The 19,855-nt window shown below is 33.4% G+C and overlaps 1 pseudogene; it reads left to right on the plus strand.

The window, feature by feature from the left end:
- The window catches only part of LOC149240104 (conserved oligomeric Golgi complex subunit 5-like), a 50,026-nt pseudogene extending 35,853 nt beyond the window's left edge, over positions 1–14,173 (plus strand).
- Positions 14,174–19,855: the final 5,682 nt, after the last annotated feature.

The following is a 19,855-nucleotide window of genomic DNA, read 5'->3' on the forward strand; positions in this document are numbered from 1 at the left end:
TGAAAATCTAGCAGACTTATTAGTTTTTCAGGATTTCACGATTGGGGGGATAGCAATGTTTCCATTGGATTTTGTCATGTATTAGGATATGGAACTTGTATTTAATCTAGAGAACCAAAATATCTATGTACCTTGATGTTAGTGAAATTAGCTGTCAAACTCCTCTATCATGATCCTACTAAAAATGTACCCGTCACTGAAACAAAATATTGACTTGAATTGAGATGCTACATTTTTTATATCTTATGTTAATGCTTAGAGGGTGATATTAATGACAAAGATCCAAATATAGGCAATGATTTTGATGATATGTAGGTATTTGTTGTAGCATGATTTTTTTTTATGCTACATGCCATCCAGAGCGTATTTGTTGATGTATTTTCGGTTCAGAGATGGATTGCACTCCATGTTATTTTGGTTATGTTCACCCTTACATGTTATATAAATGATAACTTGTAATTTTTGGACCTATGGTTGATGATGATTATAACTACTAGATGAATGATGTTATATGGTTTAATCCATGTTTTTATGTTTTTTTATAAAAAAAAATATCATTGTACATGCTTTTGTTGAGATATATGCATCAACATATATACAAATATATATTATATAAAATTAACTCCCAAAATCGCTCACAACCTGGGAGCTTTTGAAACTATCACTCCCCATTCTTGCTTCCACTCCCACTTCCCTGTTCTACTCCCACTTCTTGCTTCCGCTCCTAATATCACTCCCAAATAACCTTCCTCGAGAATAGACATGCATCACATTACTAATACCTCTATGATATATGTCTAATGTGTGTATTAATATGTTTTACCCATTTCTCAGCTAGTGATCCTCCCAATGATGAGGTAGTAGAGAAGACAAAAAATATGGTACCTTCACCCTTTCCTTACATTAGTGATGAATAGGTTGAATGAAAGTGAAGGAGGCAGTGATACTGAATATTGCTTGGTAGAGGGAACATACATGTCCTAAGAGATAGTGAAATAGACTATTGTCTGGAAGAGGGTGCATGCATGCTAAGGGAACACATGTCACACCTTCAGTTAATTCCAATTTAGGTTTTCTTTCAAATTTAGCAGTTTTTGATATATTTTTTCTATTATTGGAGCTTTTACTTTTTATTTTTACCATGCATGATATATTTTTACTAAGAGGGTGCAGATCCTTAGTCAATTAGAATACTTATGCATGAGAAATTCCCATATTAGGTAGAGGACACATATTTCAAGGAAGGGATACATGATTGCATCCTCCAGTTCATATTTTGATGGAGATACACTTACTTGGCACTCTTATCATGCAAATATGGTGCACTAGGTGATCATATTAGGGCTATGATTTTAAAAATTCCAACCAAATAGGATTTTGCATGTGTCCATAGTCATTGTACTTTCTCTCCTCTTCCTATTATATAAGCGATATGAAAGGTGCACCATTGTGTTGGTTATCAAGGTTTTCTTTGAACTATTTTAGTGCATCTTTCTCAATATTCAATAGAAGATAGATGCAATTGATAGTTCAAATCTATGAATTTTCCATTGAACGTTTCCACAGTATGTATTTGTAAATCAATCAACTTATATCTACCTCCTTTTTATTGAAGCTTTCAAGTTTTCAACTACCTAGTATTTAGGTTATTACTTCTAGGTGCAAAATACACTTACCATTGTTAATTAAAATAAAGGGATATAAATATAAAGGGGTATAAAAAATGTTAATGAAAAAATGGATACCTACAATATCTAGTGAAAATAGGAGCTTTTTAAATTGGGAAGGTGTGTTGGTTTCATATTGGTAGGGGATTAAATAAGGTAATTTTTAGAGGTATTTTCCAATATGTAGTCAAATTAAGGTTATTGTTTAGTATGCCATGAACACACGTGCTATGTTAGAGTTTCATAGAGAGAAACCTAGGTGGAAATGCACTAGAGTTATTCTAATCAATGTGAGGACATATGCGAATGGTCAAGAACACTTGAAACATATAAAATGACTCGTAACAACACTTGGAGACCAAGGTGACACTAGATGTGATGGTGAAGTAAGCTCCAAAATTTGAATGGAGTGAAATTTAGGAGGGTGATGTAGCGGGGACAACACAATGTAATGTAAAATTACAACAATGTTTGCCACATGTGAAATATTTGCCACGTTTCAACATTGGTTAGATTTCTATACCATTCCATTATCATAATATTGTTAATGTTATTTTTATTGTTATTATTATTATTATTATTATTATTATTTAAATTTATTAATATTACTATTGCTATTATTAAACATTTTTAAATCTTGATTATGTTTGACCACATATAACCTTAGCTGATTGTGGTTGACAATGTTTGACTTTGGTCAAACATGGTTGACTATAATTGAATATGGTTGAGTTACATTGATTGAGGACAAATATGAGCAAACAAGGTTGACTATTTTTAAATATGGTAAACATTGGTTTTACCAAGTTTGATCATGGTCAACTATTTAAACATTGGCTATAAAAGTTGACTTTATTTAACTATGCTTGACTAATGTATTTGACTATATTTGACTATCGATATTAATCAATAATAATAATAGGCAATTATGTTTAGCCAAATTTGAAGAGTATTGACTATCAAACATATTAATATTTATATTATTAAACCATATTGATATTACTATTAATAAACATTTTTAAACATTAACTATAGGCGAGCATGGTTTAATCATGGGTGAATATGAATTGACCAAGTTTACCATGGGTGATCATGGTTTAACTAGTTTGACCATGTTTTACCAAAGTTTCCTATGATAGATTATGGTAGTCTAATTGATAATGAATGACTATGGTTGACCATGCTTTACCATGGTGACCTAGGTTGATCATGGTTTTTAAATGTTAATTATTGTGACTATGGTTGACAAATCATGACCATGGTTAACCATGGTTAACCATGGTTGACTTAAGTTCCCATGGTTGAACATTACTGGCCATTATTTCACATGTTTTTCCATGGTTCCATACTTTTCTATGATATATTATGGTTTCCCATTTTGACAAGGGTTGATCAAGTTCTACCATGGAGACCTTGGTTTACTATGTTTGGCCATTCTAACCTTGGTTGACCCTAGTTGGCCATTAGGAATGGGTAGAGCAAGGGGTTTTCTAGGTTGAGAGGGATGACCAAGGTTGACTATGGTTGACCAAGTTGAACCATGGTTGACTATGGCTAACTAAGGATGTGTATTGTTGAGCATCAATGACCATGAGTTACAATGATTAACCATGTTGGTAATGTTTGATTATGGTTGAATTTGTTTTACTATGTTTGATTAAAATGAATAAAATTTAATTATTATTAATGTTATTTATTAATATTAATATTATTACTATTTATATTTTCAATGTTAACGTTAATATCATTAATAATCTTAACCATATTGGTTGTTTTTTTTTTTGTGAATCAGGACCCATGAGAGATTTTAATGAGTGACCTATCGCAAGGAGTGCCTTTCACCATTAATCAAAATCCCCCTGAGCTTACACATAAACATATTGTTAGAGTGAATACACCTTTTAAATTTTATTTTTTATCGCTAATTCTATTATTAATATAAAAAAAACCTAATATTAGAAACTTAGTATTATAAAATGTTGAAACATAAAAAATGAATATTATAAAACATTGTAAACTTGAATTATAAAAAGCTAACAATATAAAAAAGTTGAAATATCAATAGACATCCAGCCATATAGGGTTTGCATAATTTCTTCTTCCATAATTTATAATCTTGTGCTTCTTCATTGCATCTACATTTCAATCGGTTCAAACTCCAAATCAATGGGTGGTTTCTATGCACTTAGTCTTTACAATTGAGAGTTAGCCAAATTTCAAAGCCAATTTTTAATTAGCTTCTAATCCATCATTAAATCATGCATGAATAATTTAAAACATAATTTTGAAGTGACTTGTGAATAATTCAAACTATACAAAAAAAAATATGGGAGATTTTGCCAAACATTATGTCAAAACTTCATGCCAAAAATTTTATCAAAATATTCTAGGATAGTTGATCAATTGTTACATTATTATGATTGGACGGTATGTCAAAAATGGTGACGTTGAAGAGGCCCTAAGAGTATATTTTTAAATGTTATAGGTAGGGTACATAGCTGGATGGTTTCACTTTCCCTCTTGCAATATTAATATTAACCATGAGTGTGGGTTTCGACATCAGCTTGATTGTAGGCACAAGAAATTAGAGTGGTATTCACTTTTCAAAATTCCACAAAGATCATCCACATCGAATATTACATCCATTTTACCTAATACTCTCTCCATCGATACATAATTTGTGAGATTGTAATATCTCTAAAGACATAAATACAAACATGCATCGTTAGAAATGCATATGCTCAATTCTTCCGATTTTATATCACACCTGAAATAGGGTCGTTATTCCTTTTCTCACATGATTCTATATATAAATTTAGTTGTAATTTTGGCATTGTATATCCATGAGTTCACTTTATGTATTTGTTTTCTAATATTAATTCATACTATTTATTATATATCCACCTCATGTATTGCTTCATTTTCTTGTCTATCAATTGTATTTCATTGCTTACATACTAGAAAGCTTTAGAATTCAAAAGCCATTATGATGTATTAATGTAAATATTTCAAATTTGGATTTTCATCTATAAATTCTACAAGGTATTAGTGTAATGTACATTTAAACACTATTTTTGTTTCATCAATAGCTCAAACAAATGATACATCATATTGTTAGACAAACTAATGGTAATAAAAATCCAAGTTTGATCTATTTCTCTCTTAGTTATAGATTGTTGACATACATCCATCGATCCACCAAGAAATAATTACCACAAAGTTATTACAAGAATTTACTTCATCACAATTGTGATAGAGATCTTACCAGATGCATTAGCGATTAATCAAGGTTTTAACACTGAGGAAATGTAACATTCGCTTTACTGACATGGTAACACAACCACTTCATTAGTGATAGAAGAGGGTTTCAAATTGAATTTCATTCATTTTTAGAGTAATAATCGATTGGGAAAATCTAGATGTAATATTCAATAAGGATATTATGCGAAAGTAAAGTAACTCTGAGTCAAAACGATTTATTAGCACTTCTTAAAAAAAGAAAGGAATTTCAATTCAGTGATTCAAACAACCAAACAATATGATATTCATAACCGAGATATAGCCTCTCTTTGACCATCGGTTGGCTTCAGAGTTTGGGAATATTAATTTAGACTATGTTTTCCACCCTTTCAATTCTATTGACAAATTTACAGGGTTAACAATGTATGATCATATATAAAAGAAATTATTGTGTTCCAAGAGGATTTAATTCCATTCCCTTGAGATCTTGTTATCTATGGAAACTTTCCATGAAGATGTCGGAAACAGAAGGACCTGGCCCATAGTCTCTGTCGGCGAAAATGGATTAATGAGCCTTGCCATTTGTATTATAAACCCCACAAAATTATTGCAAGTTAGTGACAGAACGAAACTAATTTTAATGATACTTGAAAATTTAAGACTGGCGCGCTTTAATTTTAAAGATACTTGCAAATTTAAGACACGATTGTTGTGAAATATTAAAGAAATTATGTGTGAGGGCTTTACAAAGCAATGCAATCTCTGTCTTTCTTTCTACAGACCTAGATTTCTCGTCAGAAACATTTTTAGTTTTAGTGTTCTACATCTATGGCGCCTTCTTTGTTGCTTTCTTCTCTCATGGTTACGCCTTCTTTGTTGCTTTCTTCTCTCATGGTTACACCTTTTGCACATGGTTGACGGAAAGGAGAATTAAACTCCGCATGGCACCATGTTTGCTTCCTTCTCATCCATTAAATAAAAGGGATACATCCATATCTATTCACAATATAATGATCTTCACCAAGAGTGTCCATAGCGTGACTTCTAACAGTCTACTCATGATTTCAATTTCTTTATTCCTACTCTACTCAGATGAAATAATGAATGAAAATGCATTGGAAGAAGAAAAAGAAAAATGTTTATCTGTCCTTATATTTGTGTACAAGGTTTTATGTGATTCTGCAAGGCTTCTTGCAGAATCCCACCATAGTTCCTTGTGAATCTATTGAAACGGTTGAGAAATCAAATGAATAGATTGTGTAAATTGATTACTGTAATGTGAGCAGTCTAGGCAATCAACCGTGTGGAGATGATGAGTGTTTCAGTAGAGCGATCAACCATGTGGAGGGAATTTTGGTAGGTTGATCAACATTGTGGAGGAGAATGTAAATGAAAATTGAAAAAGAAAGAAAATGCACAAGATTATGGCTGAGAAATAAATCTCAGCCATCTATTCGTGTATTCAACTAATAATATTTGCTCACTTGCTCACTTTAAAAAATAATCATTGCACCTAATTTTCTCTATAAAATAATTAAAATTTTGCAAGCTGAATTCTGAAATAGATAAGACTATTGGTTGAATATATTAGGTGAATATTCACTTAATATAGTCATCCACATGGTACACTCTTAATAATACCACTATTAGGATTCTCCTGTAAATAGTGGTAAACTATTACCACATAAACTACCATATAAGTATGGCAACTATTAATAATCATTGCACCTAATTTTCTCTATAAAATAATTAAAATTTTGCAAGCTGAATTCTGAAATAGATAAGACTATTGGTTGAATATATTAGGTGAATATTCACTTAATATAGTCATCCACATGGTACACTCTTAATAATACCACTATTAGGATTCTCCTGTAAATAGTGGTAAACTATTACCACATAAACTACCATATAAGTATGGCAACTATTATTACATATGGATAATCTGTCTACCCTAGTTTATAGGGAGGAGAACACGAATGAAAACGAAAAAAAAAAAATGCACAAGATGATGGGCTGAAAATAAATATCAGCCATCTATTTTTGAATTCAACAAATAATACTCTTTCAACTTAAAATATAAATCCTACACCTAATTTTCTCCCTAAAGTAATTAAAGTTTTGCAAGCCCAATTTCGAAATAGATGTGCCTAACGATTGATTATATTAGGCAAATATTTGCCTAGTCAACTCATATGCAAATATAGACAACCATATGGTAAACTATTAAGAATATAGTCAACCATGTGGTAAACTATTACCACATAAACTATCATATAACTATGGTAAACTATAGTATGTAAAACTATTATTACAGATGGATATTTTACCTATCTTATTTAGTAATATAGTTGAATATGGTTCATAGGTGAATATTGGTCAATATGTTTGACAGGTAAAAATAATCACATTCACCTATAAACTATTATTATTCCATGACTTCGAAAGCATCAAAAACTCTTTATTCATTCTAATATACCAATATAATCCATGGCTAATCGGTTGTCCAAAAATGTTAGGTACTTATAATATTAGTGCATTCCCCTTATTGTTATTGTTGGTATATCCCCCTATTATTATTGTTGTGCCCATGTACCCCCCATGTTGTTATTGTTGTGCCCCATAGAAACCCACAATTGTTATTATTGTACCCTTACATTATTATTGTTATGTAGGCTCTCATTATATTGTGACCCTTTAGACTCCTATATATGCCAAAGAAGTCTTATCATTTGTATCATCCAAGGATTGTTAATTCATGTAATGTAAATGAGGCTTCCCCCTCAAAGAAGCTAATTTATAAGTTGTTGATATATCTATTCCACTATTTTTTGAGTTGGTTGCATAACATTTGGTATCAGAGCTTTGGATTCTAGGGTTTCGCTTCTTCAAACAGGTTATCTTGAAATTTTTCCTATAATTTTTTTTTTCTATGAAGATTTAGAAGCTAAAATTTCAACCACATGGAGATTAAATATTGTTTCACTTCATATACGAATTTCAGATCTTGGTTCACTATATTTGTGGAGATATCATTTGAGGAAGTTAGGGTTTTTTATAGGTGCCAGAATTCAATTTCAAATAGGTGACCTAGTGAAAATCATCATAACTTTCTCTCTGAGCATCAAATTTGAATTTCATAAAACATTATTGAAATTGAATGGACTTTACTATTTCATTTATGATTTTCGGGTCCAAAGTAAAAAAAATTGACACGTGGCACTTTGTACAAGTTCACTCTACTGAACTAGTCAATAATCAGGTTATCTTGAGAGATTGGGCATAACTCTTTCTTCAAGGATCCAATAAAATCTTGACTTATGGGGATGGAAATAAGACTCAAATGGCTACCACTGGACGAAATTTCAGACCTTGGAAATCTGAAATTACAAAGATACAACAATTTGAATATTGAACTCCTAAAAAACAAGGAAAAAGTATTTATTTTTTATAGCTTGCATAACTTTTGTTTACAAAACCAGTTTGAAGTGATTTAAAGGGTGTAAAGGAGAATATATATCATTGTTTCATTTCAAAATGCTTCGAAACAAAAATATCGACACAACTAATAAGCAACTAGAAAGCTCCTCTATGACTCATGAAGAAGAAGAAGAAATGAAACATGATATATAAAAATTACGAGACCAAGTGCAACAAATTTCACTCTCACAAAGAGTAACCAAAAATGAATTGAAAGTGATGATGAATGTTAAGGTGGATGGTTTAAAAGGAAACATGGATGGTTTAGAATAAAAAATAAAAATTGACATGGAAAGCTTGAAGGATGGTTTAGAAATAAAAGTGGAAGGTTTGAAATATGGTTTAAAAGTAGAAATGGAAGGTTTGAAGGAAGTTTTGACAAAGTTGCTACAATAAAATATTCCTCATGGCGACAAGGCATTCCATGAAACTCATGATGAGAAAAAAAAGGAATATTAATCATGATTTTAGAGACTCTAACTTTGGGTTGAAAACCTCCCACATTCCAAATATCAATATGAGGAAGCCTAATGGCAAGGTTCCGGTAACATGGATATTACAGATGGAGAGATATTTTGATCTACATGATGTGAAACCCTCACAAAAGGTACATATTACATATTTATATGTAGAAACCAATTAGTTTGTATGGTATAGATGACTTTGTTCTCATAAACCACTTTTCACCTCGTCAATTTTTACAGAGGAAACGATAACACATTATGAAGATACAAAGAGAAACACCTACTTTAGCCAATTGATAAATCTAAAACAAAATAGTTCAATGGCGGAGAACATTGAAGAAATTGCAGCTCATAGGCATTTGTAGAAAACTTATGTAAAATCTTGTAAGGTCCAATTTTCTTAAACTTCAACTTATTGTATTCACCCTTAGGGAATCTTTCTTTGTGTAGATGCACTAGGACTTGATCCCCTATGTTAAATTGTACCTCCCGTCTTTTCAGATCTGCTTTCTGTTTGTACCTTTGACTGTTGTCCTGTAATCTTGACTTCACCTGCTCATGTAGGTCGTTAATTTCTCTTATGAAATCTTCCCCATCAACACTTCTTCTTTCTAACTGTCCCAAATCTCGTAACTCATGCACTCCTCGGGGATGCATTCCATACAAGATCTGGAAAGGACTACTTCCTGTGCTTCAATTTGGTGAATCGTTGTAAGAAAATTCTTCTTGGGCAAGTACATGATCCCACATTCATGAATTTTCCCCAACTAGACTCCGTAGCAAGTTTCCTAAACTCCTGTTCACCACCTCCATCTGTCCATCGGTCTGTGGGTGATAGGTGGAACTAAATTTAACTTTGTGTCCAACTTTTTCCACAAGGTGTGCAAGAAATGTCTTGTGAATTTTACATCCCTATCGGAAACAATGGACTTGGGTAAGCCATGTAGTCTGACAGTTCAGTGAAAAAAAAGTTTACTACATGGGTAGTGCCACTAGTTTGCCTGCAAGGGATGAAGTGTTCCATCTTGGAGAAATGGTCCACCACCACCATGATGGAGTCAAAACCCTGCTGTGTTTTTGGCAGACCCAAGACAAAGTCCTGACTAACTGAGTCCCACGGTCTGTTTGGAATAGGCAAGGGTGTGTACAATCCCGCAATCTGACTATGCCCTTTCACCAACTGACACATTTTACACCTGGTTACATATCGTTGCATGTCTCTTCGCATCTCCGGCCAGTAATAAAAATGACTGAGATGATCCAAGGTCTTATCAATACCGAAATGTCTGGCTAGACCACCACTATGTTTTTCCCGGATGATGTTCTCCCTCATCAAACATTCTGGAACACACAATTGTCCTCCCTTGAATAGCAGCTCCTCTTGTAAGTTATAGTCCAGCCATGGACTATTATTCCTCAACAAGGGATTTTGGTAAGCTTCGTAAGCCTCCTTGAAATCTGCATTGGTTTGATACGAGTCCTTCAGGTGTTCAAAACCCAACACTTGTATCGTGCTCTCCTGTAAGAGTAAAACTCTTCTGCTTAGTGCATCTGCTACCTTGTTGGTTTGACCACTGATATGCTTCAATATGAATGTAAAACTCTGCAAGTACTCAACCTATTTTGTGTCTTTATGATTCAGCTTATGTTGCTGCATAACATACTGTGACGCAAAATTATTAGAAAATAAGACAAACTCATTACCCAACAAAAAATGTCTCCAATGCTTCAATGCTTGGACGACGACATAAAATTCCTTGTCGTAAGACATGTATTTTTGCATGATTTCATTTAGTTTTTCACTGAAGTAAGCTACTGGTATGTCTTCCTGGCTGAGTATGACTCCAATGGTTGTACCACTGGCATCACAATGAACTTGGAAAAGTTTGTTAAAATCAGGCAATCTCAAAATTGGCCTTTCAGTGATCTTCTTCTTCAATATCTGGAAACTTTTCTCTACAGCTTCAGTCCAATGGAAAGGCTGACTTGCCTTTTTGATGGTATCCAACATGGGTGTGAAAATTCCACTAAAATTCTTTATGAACTTGTGATAGAAACTTGCCAACTCGTGAAAACTCCAAACTTCGAACAGACTCTTAGGGGATGGCCAACTGATTATAGCTGCAACTTTTTCTGGGTCCATTTTCAGCTCATTTTCTGCAATCATAAAACCCAAATAGACTAACTCCTTCTGAAAGAAAGAACATTTTTTTAAATTTATCAGCAACTTATTTTGCTGTAACTTCTCCAAAACATATCTAACGTGTCGAAAATATTCTTCCTTGGTCTTGTTGAAAATCAGTATATCATCAAGATATATAATCATGAATTTTCCAATGAACTCCTTCAACATCTAATTCATTAGCCGCATGAAAGTGCTAGAGGCGTTACTCAACCCAAATGGCATCACCAGCCATTCATACAGACTTTCATTGGTTTTGAAAGTTGTTTTCCATTTGTCCCCTTCTCTTATTCTAATCTGGTGGTATCCGCTCTTTAGATCTATCTTCAAAAAATATGCTGCTCCACTCAAGCAGTCCATCATGTCATCCATTCGTGGCAATGGAAACCTGTACCTGATAGTAATTTTATTTATTGCTCTTGAATATGTACACACTCATCACTTGCCTCCTTTCTTGGGAGCTAAAATTGTCGGAACTGCACAAGGACTTAAACTTTCCCATATCAATCCTTTGTCCAACAATTCCTATACCTGCTTCCTAATCTGTTCATCATCCTTAGGACTCATCCAGTAAGTAGCTTTATTTGGTAAACTTGCTCTAGGGATGAAATCTATTTGATGACTGATAATTCGCTTTGGTGGGAACTTATTTGATAAATCATCCACCACAATGTCACTGAATTCCTGTAACAAATCCTAGATTTCTTCTGATAAGTCGGAAATTTCAGTATACAACAACACTACTCTTAGTCTCCTTACAATGACATACTTTATCTCATTATCTTCAACCTGCTTTAAAAATTCTTTTCCTCCCATTAGCAACACTTTTGTCCCACTAGTCTCTGTTGTTTCTTCTTCCTTGATGGGTACTAGTATATGCTTAACCCCATCCTTAACAAACTTGTAGCAGTTTGTTTTTCCGTCATGAACGACTTTTTGATCATACTGCCATGGTCTACCTAGCATAATATGACACACGTCCATAGGCATGATATCACAAATCGCCTTGTCCCTATACTTTCCAATATGGAATTCCACCTCACACTACTCATCAACTAGCAATTGATGTCCTTTCTGTAACCAAGACACCTTATAGGGAGTCGGGTGCTTTAACCTTTTCAAACCCAATTTCTCCACCATCTCTATTGCAACTAGAATATCAGTGCTTCCACTATCTATAATCAGTTTGCAACATTTTCCATGTGACTTATACACAGTTCATAATAATGCCTTTCTCTGAGTTTGGTCAGTTGTCTCCTTTGCCAGTTTCAACATTACCTTGTTTAAGACTAAGGCTTCTCCTGTCTCCGATACATTCTCTGCCTCTTGGGGTGGTGCCTTTGCTTCTTTTGTTTGAGCAACATATGCTCCTTTTTATCTAGCCTGTTCACCTTCAGGACACTCAAAGGACCTGTGCCCCCACTTGTGGCACTTGTAACACTGATAGGTAGCTCCTCTGCCTTTGCCATTACCCCTTCCTCGCTGGTATGGCCTTCCTCCCCTAGTGATACCTTCCTATTCTGCTGTCCCTGAGGTCTTTGAACTACTGCCTTCTTCACTGTTGTTGGCAGTCCTACCTTTGCCAAAGGATTGTCCTTTCCCTCTGCCAGATCCACATCCTCTTCTGGCGTTCTGCTTCCTGGTGATCTTTTCTTCTGCCTTCAAGGCACTTTGGTATGCTTCCTCTATAGTTTTTGGAGAAAGAATACTTATCTCGTCCAATATCTCCAGCGTTAGGCCATTCACAAACCTTGCTATTTTTTCTAGGTTGTCTTCAACGTAACCTACTCTCAGATTCACCCGGTGAAATTCTTCGATATATTCTTTCACTGTCGTTCCTCTCTGTTTCAAATTCTGCACCTATCGATACAGAGCAATTTGGTAATCTTTGGGCAAAAATTTACCCTTTATTTTGGCGACCATTCTGGTCCGCTTTTTAATAGGTAACTTATTTAATCTTCTCCTCTCTGCTTGGACACTGTCCCACCATAAGGCCACATGTCCTTTCAACTTGGTGGTAGTGAATTTAACTTTTCTATCTTCGTTGATCTCCTCACATTCAAAGTATTTGTCTAACTCACTAATCCAGTCCAACAACACTTCTGTGGAAAAACTACCATCATAGTTTGAAATCTCAGGCTTTGGCTTACTGCTAGCCAATAAAACTAACCTTAACAATCTGATTTTAGGTCCTTCCTCATCTGATCCATCTATCGTAACTGCAGCTTCTTCCTCACTATCATCTCCCCATTCCGGATCCCTTCTCCTTCCTACTTCTACTGCTACCAAACAAGCATTCAGGATCCTAATCTCTTCTCTTAATCCCTCATCTGATACTCTTCTAATAGCTCTACCACGACCTCTTCTTCTGACTTCCATTTTGTAAAAAAAAAAAAATTAACCCTAACTTGCTCTAATACCAAAATTGATGGGACCAACCCTGATCACTTACGGTATATCATTAATTGGGTGATTGCATGGATGATTTTATTGTTGATTGGTTTTATGGCGCAATACTACTGATTTAATGGTGTGAGGACAACTATCCTGTCCTCGGGTCTCGCTTCTCCCGCCTCTTCATTAAACCAAAGAAACCCTAACCTTGACCATTCTATTGTTGTTGTGGTGCTCTACTGCTCTGTCGAGGTGAGGTCTCGGCTTATGGTCTCAAGTTGCTGCTCCACGAGGGTTTCACTTGTCTAGCTCTAGGGATGGTTCTTTGTGAGGTTTTCTGGTTGCACACCTTGGTGATATTCCCTGTTCTGAGAACGATTGTGAAGTTTCGGGTCTGGGATCCCTGGTCTCAGTCTTTGGTCTTTGTCTGTTTGGCTCTTGTTATGATTTTGGGTCCTATACTTGTGGATATTTGTTGTATGCTGGTTTTGATTATGCTGTTGATTTCAAAGTGTTCACCTCGCTATTTGACTGGAAGCTTGGCATTTTGTTGCAGGTCATGGTCGTGGGGTGGCTCGACTCTCAGCTTTCATCTAGCATTCAATCAAAGGTAAGCTCTCCCTCCATGTCTTAAGATTCTACTTCGTTTCCTACTGTTATTGATTATTCTTGCTCCTTGTGAGCAGTGGGTGCTCTGCGACTGTGACCTTGGTCTGTGCCTTCCTTCCTCCATTTTCAAGGCTTGACTCCTCTAGTAAGTGAACTCGCCTTAAATCCTTGGCACTGTCTTCAATTTCTTTAGATGGCTCTGTTACTTGGACTCTGATGACCTTGTTTGGTGGCCACGATAAGTGAATGGCTAGGCTCACTAGTTGCTGGTCTCGTGCCCTGACACCTATGCTCTTGTATCAGGTAGGGTCGCACCTTGTCATTTCTCTGTCTATCTATTTCGAAGAATTTGCTATTAGTAGTCTTATGTTGTCGAGGGTTGTGGCTTCGGTCTCACTGTTTCATGGTTCTCTGTATTTATGCCTTCTGGCTGTTAACTTAGGAAACTATATTTATGTTAGCTCTATGGTGAACTTGTGGTTATATTTGACATTGTTATGGAGGACCTCTGTTTCATAACTTGTCTGTGTTTTTATAATTGTATCTTGGACTGTAAATTTTTGATATCTATATATATACATAGAGATTTTTGAAAAGTAAATAGTAAATGGAAATGATGCGAGTTCTGTTGGTACCTATAGATATTTGTTGTATTCGAATCTTCTGCAAACCCACTCTGTTGTTCTATGGGACTTGACTGCGTTTTCTTCTTGCCTCTGTGATAATGTCTGCTCTCTGTTATTGTTAGGAAATGGGTATATGAATTTAATTTAAATAACTGTAGGCTCCAAATACATGGACTTAGATTTTCCTCTTCTCAAAATGTTTGCATGATTCTTTTTAGTCAATACTATGATGGATGATTACAGTGGCTTTTTTCTCTCTTTCTTAAATATCACTGTACAGTTATTTAAACTGTCAATAGTTACATTTTAGTTATTCATTGATAATTGTTCATCCTTGTCTGTATTCTAAAGTTAATTTGAAACAAAAAAAAAGAACGGTAAATAAAAATAAACAGTGGGCTGAGACAACCTTAAACTTAATATAAGGTGCTAAATGCTATTAACTAGAAATTTAAATGGAATTTAAAAAAACTAAGGGAAACTCCTTTCTGTCTGCAAAGACAAGTACTCCAACCGTGACCTCCCTTAGCTGGATGCTCTTCCATCAATAGTGTTAGTCATTGACATAATATCATATGTTTGAACATCAACGTGACATAGTCATCAAGATCCTTGTTCACCGTGAGTCAGAACTAATGTAAATAGAAAACATAATGAATCCATTGCATGATTAGACATACTTATAAATGCATTCATCACAACTATTTTTGTCATAATATCGACTAAAAAATAATCACATCCACTAACAGTGAGAGCCAAGTATCTGAATCCTTGATGTAAGGTCCTCAAAGAATAATGTGTGAGCCTTAAGGCTATATTAATGCTAATGACATATTAGGGTTAGTCAATTACAACGGGGCACTACACGTATTACTATAAATCATCTTTTTATATGATGTATTTCTGTAAAATAATTAAGGTTGACCACATTTAGTAATGTGGTTGACCATCGTTGACATTATAGTTGAACATGGTTGATTAAAATTGACAATGGTTGATCATGATTGACCATGAATATTATTATTACATTAATAATATATTTATGTTATAATTAATATAATATTATTATTGTAATAAAGTATTAACACAACATTATTATAATTACTAATAAAATTATTATTAATATTAGTATTAATATTATCAATAATTTTTTAAAGAAAATAATACTAACAACTAATATTAGTGTTATATAAATTATTATAAACATAATTAAGTGGATAGGTGTATTTATTTCGAAATTGGGCATGCAAAATTTTGATTTTGTCTTGAAAGAATAGAATAGGTGTATGGTATTGATTTCATTTTGATGGAATATTCCTTGTCGTATATGGTTGATATTGATTCTAGTATTTTAATCTTTTTTCATCTTTTACGTTAGTTTGTTAATAATAAATTAAAATTTTTAATTACATTCCTCCACGTTCTTGTGTAATGTTTACTATTGACATTCGTTTTTGTAGCTACATCATGTTTGCTCATGAAATAGAGGAAATGTAATGTCTTTTGTGGAGGTGTGTGTATCAATCACTAATCATTTCAACACACTATGTTTGTTACTAATGCTTGATGTGCAGGAGTTCAATTTGATGTATGGTCTTTATGAAAAGAAAACTCTTCAACTTCAATATCTTCAAACATTGACAACTATGAAAATTTAGTTGGCACTAATCCCTTTTGTTGGAGATCTACAAGGGCATTATTTATATGAAAGTTCTAGGTGTATTGTTTATATTTCCAAAGGGACTATCCATCATATTATTTTAATACACATTATGTCACATAGCCAAGGCCACTCTCAAGTATACAAATTCCAAAGGATTGTTTTCTAATATTGTGGTCAAGAAAATACTTATGCCTGGACGACCCTCAGATTTTACTGTTGTGTTCATTGCATCATTGAATCTTTTTCGCCTTACTATTAGTTTTAGAAGAATGTTGGGATATGTTTACCTTAATTTTGATTATTACTCAGAATTTGATGGGGTTTTCCATCAACCAAATGCTGGTTCTCACCCTTCCCATGGCCTATAATGTTACCATTTTGTCACTTGGAACTTGGTGCTTAGGTATTCACAAAAGAAAAACCAAATATTTTAAATCTAGTTTTAATTAATTCAATTTTGAAGTTATAGTTAATTTCATATCGATGATGGTGGGGATTGGTATCCCTCTCAAGACAATGCTAGGGTTGGTTGTTACTCCCACAACACTAGGTACGTCTTTTGTTGTTTTCTGTTTTTAATTTCTTTTATAATTGCTATATTATTCATTTTCATTTTCTTTGTTGTTTTAGGCTCATGTCTCATCCTCATAGCTTATGCTTGTATAACTCTTCCTTCATTTGAGAAATCAACAACTAGAGAAACTCCAATTAGCAAATCAACAATTCCACTTATGGTAAGTACTACGTCGGGTTTTGGGTTTCGAATGTCCACATTGTTTGGCGCTAGTAGCTCCGATGCAAGAATAGTTTGCTAAGAGATAGTAACCAAATTGTGTCTATGTATTTTTTTGCTAGATCAACTTAGAGTATCATCATGATTAACAAGCACTTTAATGTAAATATGATTCGATAGTTGTTGATTCATTTTTAGATAGTTAACATTTCTTTATGTTTACCTCAAGAAATGAGGTTCCATCATAGTGACCATGAATATAACAATGAAACCCTTAACTCATAGATATAAGTATTTTTCTATTATTAGTTCATGACATTTTTTTTCCATTTCCTAACCACTCACAATACCCATTGTGGAGGCAAACATGGATTCTACACTACCATGGTACCAACATCATATGTGCCAAGAAAACATTATTCTAAACTCATGGAAAAACGGACGTTGCATTTTATGGTTACATAAAATCCCAAAGTTTTGAATGTGCACATGATCGTGATGAGACAAAGTGTAATGTAAAATTAAGAAGAGAAAAAAACAATTTATCTTTTAAACTAAATATATCATACAAACAAGTCAAATATATTATATAAAAGAAGTTTAAAATTAAAAAAAAAAAAAAAAAATTGTGACTTCAAGTTGTGTGCGGCATCTATTTTTATTTTTTATAATTTTTTTTAGAGTTTATCATATTAGGAAACAAACAATGTCACATAGTCATCTAGTTTAAATATAGTTAAATTAAAGTAAAAAATAAATAAAAATATGATGGGAATTCGTTATGTATTGTGTGTAAAATTGTTGCATTTTATCCTGAGAATATATAATATAGTTGATTGTACTATTGAATTTATTGAGTATGAATTGACTAAGTAGATTGACTATTGTTATATGAAATTGGCCCATCTTGCTAAAGAATTTGTTGTGACATGCTTTTGGTCTCAATTCTTTGGATGGTAAATAAAAATATATACCTCCTATTGCTTTATAAAACCTTCAACTAAACTCCACTTGGTTTATGAATCCTGTAAAAAAAATGGGTTTCGTTTGCGTTACAAACCAACATACTTAAAAGGCAGCGGAAATTCCACCATCCAAGTCGCATAATAATACTCATAAATTGTTAAACGTTTGGAAAAGTTGGGATCTGGACTGATTTGAAATATTTTGCTTCTTAAAACTACACCTATATTAATAAATTACTCAGTACTCAAGCTTCCATACAAATATCTAGTTACATCTATATTAATAAACTATTCGTTAGCCATCTAGTTCGTGCACAATAGTCTACAGTTCCTGTACAAATAGTCTCGCTTATTAAGCGGCCAACTGCCAAACCAAACAAGTGCTCAACACATAGTCAATAAATATTTTCAAATTACGTGTAATGCATCGACGGTTCAGACTTTATACTTTTACTTCATTCCAGACCTTGTTGGACCCATCTCAAAGCGGTGTCGAATCTGCGCTAGTATTTATCCACAACACTAATAAGTTAACGTTGATAGTTTCTTTCATTGAGCTAGAAATACTACAAATTTTCTCATAAATGTTTAACACACAGTGGATGATCCTATAACAATCAAAATCATAGCAATGTGCTAATTTATGATACTACATAAATATTCCACAATAAATGTTGAAGCCAATGTCAGGTTACATGATGTAGCTGACCAAAACAATATGGATTGTCTACAATTGAATAATTAATTTGTGGAACAAGTGGACAATTCCCAGTATTTCTTGATGTATAGTCATCAATACAAAAGAGATTTGGCACAGTGCTGCAAGTGCACGATCTGGTAATGATGGACAGTAAAACCATCATTGCAAAATAAATTAGGAAGCTTCAAAAAAATAAAAATTAATATAAATATAAATATATATATATATATTTATATTTATATTGTAAAATTGGGAAACATGAATGTTTGTTACTGGGAAATGCAATGTAAAATGACATAATAAATCTCAAACAAGAACAGTAAAATAAATTTATGTGTTTTGATGAAGACGCTCGAGTTGCAGAATTAAGTTGGATTGTACTGTAGATATGGAACACAATTTTTTTTATAAAGTAAATTCTATAAAATTTTGTAAATAAAAATAATTAAAAATGGTACAAATTGGTTAGATCCTTTATTGCAAGGAGAGGAGAAAATGATATATTATAATGAAGATTGAAGAGAAAAAGATAGTAAATAACAACCCATTGTGGGGATAAAAATTGTTATATTAAATTTTATGACAAATTCTAAATTAATAAAACTTTGGCACAATTTATCAAATAAAATCTAAATTAATAAAATTTTACATAATCTTTATGACAATATCTTACAATTAATACTACCCGCATTATGGAGTAAATGTAAGAGCCATGTGTAATGTGTCGGCATGGGTGTGCACCTATGTTACAATAAATGTCTTATTTGTATGGTAGCATGGAGAAAATCCAATAAGTCATGAAAGTCATGTTATTGTGCGAATTATGTCGTGTGTTGTATTGCAACATGGACAATATCCAATAAATATGCAAATCCATGTGTTCTTGTGTCAATTGAGCATGGTGTTTGTCATGTGAATCCAAAATTAATTTGTTGCATGCCACTATTAAAGTTGCAATACATTACTTCCCTGGTGGATATGGTTCAGATGCTAGTTTGTTGCATGGATAGTACATGAGAAGAACCTCCGAAATATGAAAACTGCAGCATAGATACAAGTACTATGCCCATGGATTGGCATCGATGAATAGCTTTTGGAAAAGCTAATGGAGTCTGTCATTATCTATATTGAT

This window comes from Pinus tabuliformis, chromosome 8, assembly GCF_031772625.1.
Source record: "Pinus tabuliformis cultivar Carrire ecotype Pingquan chromosome 8, CPIR1, whole genome shotgun sequence".
Taxonomy (NCBI): Eukaryota; Viridiplantae; Streptophyta; class Pinopsida; order Pinales; family Pinaceae; genus Pinus; species Pinus tabuliformis.